Consider the following 11,127-nt stretch of genomic DNA (forward strand, 5'->3'; position numbering starts at 1 on the left):
AAGCTAGCTGACACGCTCTTCCCTGCTACGCAGGACATCTACGGTAACAGAGGCACACAAGCCTGTTTGATTGCCCCACAGCAGCATTTGGCTGCTCCAGAGCTGTGCTTGTCAGCAGATCTTGCGTCTCAGTGCAAAGAAGGGGGGCTTGATCCCCAGTGATTTCCTAATTTAGTAGATAGCCGGAGCCAGGAGACAGGTAACCTACACACTTAACCTCTCATCTGGGAAAGAAAAATACGATCTGCGCAAGTTGCTGACCCTTGCAACTTTCACGCTTAGCAGTTACTCTCACATAGAGAGGTTTTTCTCAGATTTTTTTTTTTAATTTTATAAAACTTAGACTGTCTTACTTGAACTTCATATTTCTAAATGTTTTTCATGAATAAAGAAGACCTTTTCTCTACACTTTCTGTTTTACCTGTCTTTGCACATCCATCTTTACAAGATTCCGTGTTACTAACATTCCCTCTCCTGTGTTTTAACTAAATTTTTAAAGCTTTGACTTTTTTTAACCTATGTAGTTTTATAAGGTCAACCATGGCACTGACCCCTGCTATGGATTTTCAAAGATGACAAACACAAAACCTGCTTCAGGAATACGGATAAACTTCAAAGATCTGGTGAGGGACCCAAATCTCTTGTTGTGGAGGCCGTCCCAAGGGAAGATGTTTGCCCCAGCTTTTGTGCTGCTACTGTACCCACTGCTGGTTTTGGCCCAGCTGTTTCGCTCTGCGTTTCCCTTTTGTTTGACTGAATGGTTCAGCACGACGCAGGCACTGGCACAAAACAAAGGAGCGCAGATGCTGAGTATCGGCGGATCCGTGGGGCCCTCCATAATCCTTCCTCCTACTGCTCCAGCTTCCATTCAGACTATTTATTCATTGACGGTATGACTAAGACCTGCAATCAGATAAAATACAGGTGGGAGGACAGGTTGGATAATGAGATACTGTATCAGACATCGGCAGCTAAGCTCTGCCATCGCTACGTGTAATTCGTAAGGGGGAAGGGCAGAGGAGTGTGCCATTTCCAGCACTTACAGCCCTCCTTAGAGGAACAACGCTTGGGGTGATGTTTGATGGGTGGCCCAGGGACGGGTGTTTGTGAAGCTGGTTAGTAAGGTTTAACTGTAAAGCAAAGCCCCTCAATGTTTGCTCTTCCGATGGCACGTGCATCTGCCCGCAGCCGCGTCGCTCGGTCAGACAGGCAACAGCTAGAGGCGTATCTCTCCATAACAAGTCCAGCAACGTTTTACCAAAGCAAAATGAACTGCAGTCATATTTGCCTTAATAAAAAAAAAAAAAAAAGTGCCAGTAATTCTAACCGTAGGGACCATGTTTTCGTGAAATGGGAAGATCAGCACTGAAGAGATCCACATTTCTTAGCTGAGAATAGCATGGACGGCATCTTGGTGTTTGAAGGAAATAGAGAATGACACAACAAGCTGCTGGAGTTTGCCCTATTATCTTTTGAAAAAAATTCTCTTGCTTTGAAAAATAGATCCAGGGACAAAATATTTCAGTGTCCCTTCGGTCACTAACAGTTTAATCTCTCTTAGTTTCCCCTTTTGAATGGGCTTACAAAAAGAAACTCCATTATTCAAACCCCATTTTGATTAATGATTTACTCCTTTTTTGTTTTGCTTTGTTTTGTTTTTTTTTAATATTCTTGACTTCCCCAGAGGTTGCAGTTACATGGAGAATGGAAGAACTATCCATAGAGCTTCAGGAATGGTAGCTTTTAAAATAATATGAGCTATTTTGAAGGTTAGTATCCTTTGAACTAATATAATGTTTTGCTTGTTTTGTAAATAGAAACAAAACTGCCTCATTGTGACTCTCTTCCAATGGTCCTTTTGGAACAGAAATCATGCAGAACTCATAAATTTGTTGTAGATAAAGACTATTTTGCTGGAGAAAAATCCTATGTGGGAAAATATTTTTTAAAAAAATAATCCTTCATTAGAAAGAAACCTGTTTCATTTGTCAACTATTAAAGCACCTCACTGGAACGTCTTAAAAATTGCCCTAAAGAATAAGAGGACTGCGTCTGCTATAACTAGAAAAAGTTGCTGAAGGAACCGCTGGCAATCCTTATTTTTACTCTCTTTGAGTTGAAGAACCCGACGCAATTTGCAAGCCTAACACTTCACATACTGCACCCAGGCCCTGCAGGAGGCACGGTCCAGTTCCTCACTTATTAATGCCTCGGGGGGGGGGAATGAAATTTGTGAATGGGAGACTGTGTAAAGACAACGGGACTGACTTGTCCTGCAGTCCCTGCTGCCCCAATGCTGAGTGGACACTAGATATTCAGCAGCACCGTAACCTGCCGATGACCTGGGCTTATCTCTAGGCACATGCCTGAAATCCTACTTGATCTTCATTGTTTTATGGCCTAAAGGGAACATAAATATGTTTCTAAGACTCCGCCTCGTAGGGAAGCCTCGTTCCCTATGGTGAACAGTTACTGCCCAGCCGCCTTTCCCGTGTCACCCATGGTTTTAAAGACCTCTGTTGTCATCAGTTGGACCTAAAATCTTCTCTTTTCCCCAAAGAGTCTGAACCTGTGCACTCATTCCTCATATTGATGAACTCTGCTGCTGTTCCTTATACAGAAGAAAAAGCCCATTATACAGGTGCTACATTATTAAAGATGCTTGGGTCACTTAAATCCCACCAGAAAGAAACCCTGGTCCATAAAATCCCTAACTCTCACACAAAGACAGTGAAACATTAGCTCCCGCATGCATAAATCCTTCCTGAATACGGGTATGAGGCTAAACCTAAACTAATTAGCTACTTTAGGTTTTCTTTCTGAGGAGCGTTGTCAGGCTTGGAGCCCTGTAGTGTGGCACAACGCGAGTGGCAGGGTCAGGAAACTGCCGGCGGGAACCAGTTACGCCGTCGTCTGTTATAGTTTTGTTGCTTTGCATTTAAACCCCTAACTAGAAAAGGAAGCATCTGCTTTTCAAGGTCTCCCAAATGCGTTGAGAAAAACTGTAAGAAAAATCCACACCGAATTCTCACCTGCAAATGCATTTTCCATCTCAATTTCTCATCTTGCTGCTTAGAGACATGTCAAAGACACACAAATATTTACCGACGAGCGTAATTTATTCAGTTCTGGGGACACGGTGCTATTTGTTTTTATATGGAGTCTATCACTTTATACAAGCTAAATGTCACTGTACATGCATTGTTTTTCAAGTCAATATTTGTTTCTTGCTGCTATTCTGTGTCAGGAGACTGATGTGGATGGGGTTTATTTAATCTCCACATGACTTGGTTCCGTACACAACTGCTCCGCAATTCATAAAGGCCCCAAATGACCAAAGTTGACAGACCAAAACTGAACAGTGTATTAAGGACCTTTAACCTTGATCTGAGACCCTTTGAAATCAATGGAACTGTTTCCACTGTGAGCGAAAGATTTCAGATTAAGCCTTAGTGAATATATGCCCAATTTCTCACTGATAAAATAAAGCACATGACTCATACGATGGCTCCAGACTTGCTTTGAAAGGCGAATTTTGTATGACTGAACAAACAGTTTTATTGTACCAGAAGGTGCTGTGGGTCCTTATTCATGTTGAAAAATACCTCATGATGGTAAAAAGCACTGGGCTGGTGGCATGAGGCTGCTGCTGCTGGGGACTGCGAGCGTGGGATTTCCCTCTGGCCAGTGTGCTTGCTGCAAGCCCCGGAGAAATGAATTACTGGCAGCCTACGTGGTGTACAACACGATAAAAGTCAAGGACAGACTCCCACTTAGTATGAGAAAACACTTCTCGCGCAAGTCCTATGTGCAAATCCCTCTGATGAAGGGACATTCAGACATCAGGCTGGCTGAGCTCTCACCTCCACGGGGCCCTCAGTTTGCCACGTGGGAAGAAGGTCCGAGGATGCTGCAGTACATTTATAGTAGCATGAGCTTGTATTTGAACCGCACTCATGCTACCATTGCGGTCTTAAGGCAAAATGCTTGTGGGGCTTGGGCCCTGGGCCGCAATTTGAACAAAAATCTCAAGCTAAATTTGGTCAATAGCTCCTGAAAAATCACATGAAACAGAGAATTACTGCGTTTATTTCTGGAATTTTGTTGTTGGGCGTGGAAGCCGTGAGAACTGATAGATCAATGCCAGACACTCGCTGAGCTGACAGCACATATGGACAATTTTTTAGTTACCGATAGAATACAGCCACTGTTGTGATACCTCAGTTACATTCTTCAGGGCTTAAGTAATAACTAGTTCTAGCTGTAGCTTTCATATGAGGACATACTTTTCCTCTGAAACCCTTACTATACACACAACCAAGCCACAATATTTTATTTTGTCCATTGCCTGGGATAGCTAAACCAAATCTCTGCTTTTGGAGACTTCTAGTTGTGCCTAAGATGACGTAACTGATGCTGTAACTACACGTCTGGAGAAACTACCATGTAAATACAAGATAAGCAAAATATATCATTATGAAAACAATTGAATATCAAGCATTTCAGACATGTCATTATATGAATTAGTGATAATTAGCTGTCAAAACCCATAAGACAATATAATTAACCCACAAATACAACATAAATATAGAGTAATTACAAAAGTTCATCTACTATAAAGACTGAGCTGTCTTTTAACAGGTGTAATAAAATATGATTAATCAAGCTCTGCTGAAAGTAATGTATATTAAGATAGCAGGAGTTGGTTTGTATGTTGGAGAAAGAGAAAGGACAGTACTTGGCTCTAATTCTTAGCAGAATACCATTGGAAATCATATGTTTTTCAGCTATATACTATATATACCATATTTCTACTTTCCCTTTTTGTACTAAATTGGTTATACTGAATACAGAAGGCTGTGGTTCATGCTAATAACATCCTATGACAACTAGCACATCATAACCTTTTATTAACAAGAAAAATGCTTATGGGAACATTTGTCCTGCCCTTGGTTAGGTTTTGCTGCAGCAGCTAATACTCCTAACAAATAAGAGATATTAATATCGTGCTAACGAGGAAAGGGTCACAAAAAAACCCCAACCCCAAATCAACCAGATTTCCCCCCTCATTGCCCTCCCCCCCAGGTGCCTGTCTCAGTGGTGGAAGACTGATTTTAAAGGCATGATACATTTCATGCTTACTGTGCGCATTTCAAATGTATTTTTCTCCCTAAGAACAATATTAATTTCCAGAACAAACCAGAGTACTTTAATCATCAGCACAAGCAAAGCCTTGATTTAGTCCATCTCAGAAAACGAAGGAGATGATGAGGGGGTAAAAGATTGAGAGTGCCTGTCTCTTTTGCTTTACCAGGCACCTACTTCAGGAAGCCTGGGCAGATACAAGCTTGGGTAGAACTTTCTGTGGGATCGGGGGTGAATACAGCAAAGCAAAATGTTTTAAAATTAATCAGTTCTATAAAATCCAAAGAGCATACATTCTCTAACTCATACAGGGACTAAAACTGTGTGCGTGTGTATGTATGGTTGATACATACACAATTAGCATGAAATAATACAACCAATATGCTATTCCTTAAATACTTATTGCAAGTCTGAGGATCTGAAGATCCTCAACAGTTTGAGGATTTGATTTATAACCACGAGCGCTCCAACTGTGCTGACTCACCTGCCCCCGAGATGACAAAAGGAAAGAAGCCGACGTTGCATGACCCCTGTTCGCCCCAGCAAGGGCTGAACAACGCTTAAGTGGCACTTGAGGCTTCCTCGTCCCACGTGGGAAGACTCGCTATCTCCCTTTCTGGATCCCATCAGCTTTGCAGCTGATACCTAGCTCAGCGTTGCTTGCAGTGAGAGGATGATGGGCAGCATCCCCCTCCACCCCCAGTCAACAAACATCCTTTTTGGACAGGCTGCCAGGCCTGACACCCCGCCTGCTGCGTTAAACATGGCCATTGCTTACTAGGCAACACCACTTCTCTGTCTCCAGAGCAAGCACATACCGACCTGAGTGACATTAACTGGAAGGAGAGTTAGTTTCTGAATGGGATGGTCTTGACAAATCTACCAGACTGAGTAAATTTTTCTCTGTCAATACTTGTGCAATGTAAATATTCCTTCTTCACACAGTGAAGTCTCTAGGACATAATACCAACTTAACAGAGCAGAACTTGGGGTAAAAAGAGGAGCTGCTGTGATTCTGTGTCACTGCTCCATGAGTTTATTTCTGGGCTGACTTGGTATCACTCACGATGAGAAATTTAGAATTCAGAAATCACCAAAAAAGAATAGATACGAACGAATGGCTTAGGAAATAAACAGATATATTTGTCCTCAAGCAGAAATCCTCTTTGATGACAGTTTTAACTACAGGTATAGAAGAACTAGATCCCCGGAATTCATTTCCTAAATAAATAATCAGATAGGTAGTACAAGGAGAGAGAAACCTTTGCAGAAAATATCAGGCCTGGTAGCTAAAAGGTGATTTTCCCTCATACCTGTTTATCTGCCTCTGTCACCTTTATAAGTGGGTTGTCTGCATTTGGTGTCTTCAGAGAAAGAGAGGGCTTGAGTTGGCTTGGGCTAGGCATACTTTCTGGTAGCTGGTAAAGAACAAGGCAGTCCGTCTCTCAGTCTGGGCACCAATATCTTCAGGCTAGGGTAACAGATGAGTCTTGACAGGGTCTGGCACTCTAATGTAATTTCCTAGGATGTCCAAACCACCACTAAGCTGTGTACGCAAGTTTGGGAGGCAGTAGAGAAAAATGTCTTCTGTTGCCTACCAAGCAGCAGAAGCACTTCTCAACACTTACAACATCACTGAGGTGAACGACTGCTCTGAGGATCCTGACTGAGCATAAAACAGTACCAATGTTTCTTTTTATAGATAGACAAGCGGAGGGGCAGAGAGGTGAAGTGTCATCTCCAGTCACACAAAGGGGTCCTGGAGGAGCTGGGGTTGAAGGCCAGGTTTTCTTCATCCATTGCTCTACCTGCTCTTCACAATCATGTACACCCAGGAAGTCTGGCCAGTGAGAGCAATACCACTAAGCATGCAATGCACAATTTTGATCTGAATGTTACAGCCACTGGACTCAGGATGGAGCAAGCTTTATTGATGGGCAAACAGAATAGTTCCCACCATTACTATTTGGTGGGAATCCTCCTATCAACCTTTAGCAAGCTCTGTTTTAAGCTTCTAGTCTAAACTTGCTGCCTAGGCTCCTTCTGTAGTCAAAGACAAGATGGAGGTGTCTCTGGAGGGAAATTTATCCTTCCTGCCTCTAACCCTTTTCCAGGACTATGTGGTCCACCTGCTTGAGATGCCTACCCCTCTCTATTGCTTGCAGATACATAGATAAGCATTTCAAGCAAGGCTCTTAACTTTAAGATGGCAAATGTCTGATGAGATGAATTCCAGCTTCTTGGTGTGCCCAGAGGAGGTTTGGTCTGCCCAGCAAATGGTTGGTGAATACCACATTACGGCAAAGCATGAGCATCCCACTTCAGTCGTGGGTAGCGACACACCACTGAAACCATAGCAAGCCAGCACTTGCAGATGTTCATACTCCCTTTGTGTTTACTCAGTATCTTTACAGTTAGCCTCATTTCTTCTTAACCTCTTGGACTTTGCTATTGCACCTCCTGAAATGAATGGGGTGTTTAGACTTGTTCTCCCACCAGTCACCCTGAATAGAAATGACTTGAAGAATCCTGAAACGAGGTGTCTGGATCTGCACACGCTTAATCCTCTTGGACTGCCCTATGGCAAGAACCTGCCAGAATATATGCAGAAAAATCCAATGTGAGCAGGCAAAATATTGCTCATAACTACAAAGCACTTTCAGCTGAATGATCTCTTTTATTTCAGCTTGATTTGTTTCCTCCTCTGCTGCTCTAAGAAGGATAGAGCCCAGCAGTTCAAAGTTGCTGCCTTCAGTCATTTCTGAGCTGGGCAAGTTTATTTCTCCCGCACCGTGCAGGAGAAATAAAACATTTTCCCTGCTAGCAAAACCGAAGGAGCTGACGTGCTTGTTCAGACTTGCAAACAGTCACAGGGAGGCTGAAACACGGGAATTTTCAGCCGAGACGGGAAATACAAGTAGCTGCAGAGGGTGAGAATTGAGAGGCAGGAAATCAGACTTGCCCATAGCAATAATCTTCTTAAACAGGTGTTGACTCTTGCCCCAGAACGGCACCACCACTTTGAACAACACAACACAGAAATGCTAGAGAGTCGCCCAGAAAGTGGAAAAAATGAAACTATTTTTTCAGCCTGTGCACCTTCTTTGTGTCAATATGCCAGAATCGCCACTTCCACCACCACATCCCAGTACTGAAGCACACAATGAAACATTTATAACGGAAAAATCCAAGAGGAGCCATCTTTTAGCATCATTTTAGCATTGCATTTCTTTTCCCTTCATTTGTTTGGGTTTTTTCTTGTTTGGTTGTTTTTTTTTACCACAAATGTTGTATACCCATTTCTCTGCTCTGTGGAGAAATGGAGTGCATTTATGGAATACAGCCTTAAAATGCTGCTTGTGGATACTGCCGTACTGTGACATTACAAGCAAGAGCTCTGTAAGGCTTTGACTTACGAAAGAAAGCTTTTTTTTATTCTAGTGCTATCACTGTTGCCAACTTTGTTACTGAAGACCAGTGGCACACAAGGAAACATGTCCCTGCCCATGGCAGGGGGGCTGGAACTAGGTGATCTTTAAGGTCCCTTTCAACCCTAACAATTCTATGATTCTATGATTCTATGTCTACAGTTATGGAACACAAAACATCCTTCCTCTATCAGTTCTCAGTAGAGATTAATTAAACTTCCAGATATCCTCAGACAAGTTGGTTTCATATATTCACACCCATTAACTGCCAGGGTGTACTTACTTCCTTACATGATGTCTCATGGGAGTGCATTATTCTAACCACTACTACAAATGTGAAAACTTAGTTTGCAAAACTATCTAGTTTTCAGGGCGTAGTAGCTCCATAAACTCACTACCAATACTTTGCGTCCTCCAAATTAGTACACCAATCATTGACAATCTGATCCTGACTTAAGATCAGACTCCAGAAAGCAGATAGATACAGTCTTCATCCCTTTCCCAGCTTAAACTCTCTAATGTATCATTCTCACTTTACACTTTACACGTCATTCCTAAGTACCAGCAGCAATCAAGACCCTAATGTCTTCTGTATTGGCAAACCTGGAAGTGAGCAAATACACTTCTTATAGCACCTAATGTTGAATCTTACTGCAGCAAAAATGCTCTTCTTGTTCTAGAGCACGGGATGCTGTAGAGTTTTCTAGCTGCTTCCTCCAAAGTCCTGTCTCAACGCTGCATTTTGCACTGCTGGGGCATGGCCAAAATCACAGCCTGCGAATGCAATGAGTGCAGGGAAGGTTGTAGCGACAGCCGTCCACTGCAGTCGGGGGCTAAAGCCTTTGTCCAAACCCAAAGGCAACCCCCTGGCAAGGGCTGCAAAACGCAGAGATGACGCACACTCAGCTCGTGGGCATTCCACTAATTGCTCTCCGTTTACTGTTGCCATCCTTTCTTTCCACACTTCTGCGTTCGCTCTGTCCCCTTTCATGGTTAGGTCGCAGAGTGGACAACAAATAGTTTTGAATTATGCCTGTCATCTAAGATTAGCTACAGGACATGCTTTCATGACACTGATTGTAAGTCACAGCTTACACAAAACAAGTGTTTTAAAGTACTTCATATATTAATTATGGTCATTAATTAAGTGAAAAAACAGCTACGAGTGGTCCAGCAGATGCTTTGTATTGACTGAAGGGCATGAGTAGGATCCCTGCTTTCCAGCTGACTACCTATGGGGCATGTCTTGGTGAGCAGAGCTCCCATTTACTTACAGTTGGGACATGATCCCTTTAACCTGGCCCAGGTGAGAGCAGCCACCATGCAAATAAACGTGCTACAGGATGCTTTCCATACCACTGTACTGATCACTGGGCTGATACACCGTAAAAGTTCTTTGGAAATCGCAGAATGGTAGGGGTTGGAAGGGACCTTGGGAGATGACCTAGTCCAATCCCCCTGCTAAAGCAGGGTCACCTAGAGCAGGTTGCACAGGATCACATCCAGGAGGGTTTGGAATATCTCTAGGGAAGGAGACTCCACAACCTCACTGGGCAGCCTCTTCCAGTGCTCTGCCACCCTCAAAGTAAAGAAGCTTTTCCTCATGTTGAGATGGAATTTCTTGTATTCCAATTTGTGCCCATTGTCCCTTGTCCTATCACTGGGCACCACTTAAAGGAGTCTGGTCCCATCCTCTTGACACTTGCCCTTTAGATACTTATAAGCATTGATAACATCCCCTCTCAGCATTCTCTTTTCCAGGCTAAACAGACCCAAGCCTCTCAGCCTTTCTTCGTAAGAGGGATGTTCCATTCCTTTGATCATCTTCGTAGCCCTCCGCTGGACTGTCTCCAGTTGTTCCTTGTCTTTCTTGAACTGGGCAGCCCAGAACTGGACACAGTACTCCAGGTGTGGCCTCACCAGGGCAGAGTAGAGGGGGAGGATGACCTCGCTTGACCTGCTGGCCACACTCTTTTTAATGCACCCCAGGATGCCATTGGCCTTCTTGGCCACAAGGGCACGTTGCTGGCTCATGGTCATCCCGTTGTCCACCAGGACTCCCAGGTCTCTCTCTGCAGAGCTGCTTTCCAGCAGGTCAGCCCCTAACCTGTACCAGTGTGTGGGGTTATTCCTCCCCAGGTGCAGGACCCTACACTTGCCCTTGCTGAACTTCATCAGGTTTCTCTCTGCCCAGCTCTCCAGCCTGTCCAGGTCTTGCTGTATGGCAGCACAGCCTTCTGGTGTGTCAGTCAATCCTCACAGTTTTGTGTCATCCGCATATAGAATACTTTATAAGAAATCGTTTTGTCTCTTTGATGGGCGCCAACAGACTTGCAATACATTAGCTATAATATCCCTAGCTATATGTATTCCTGTTTCCCTCATCAGTACTCTTAGACCAATGTGTGCTCATGTCTAGCATTACTGCAACCCATCACCCTCTTATTCTGGAGCCAAGGTGGCACATCAGAGATGGTGATGGAGGCTCAGGGAGCTGTTTGGTGCCATGCAGATGTAGGCAGGCTGTGCTGGGCTGAGAGTACACAGGATACAG

This window comes from Chroicocephalus ridibundus, chromosome 3, assembly GCF_963924245.1.
Source record: "Chroicocephalus ridibundus chromosome 3, bChrRid1.1, whole genome shotgun sequence".
NCBI classification, from domain to species: Eukaryota; Metazoa; Chordata; class Aves; order Charadriiformes; family Laridae; genus Chroicocephalus; species Chroicocephalus ridibundus.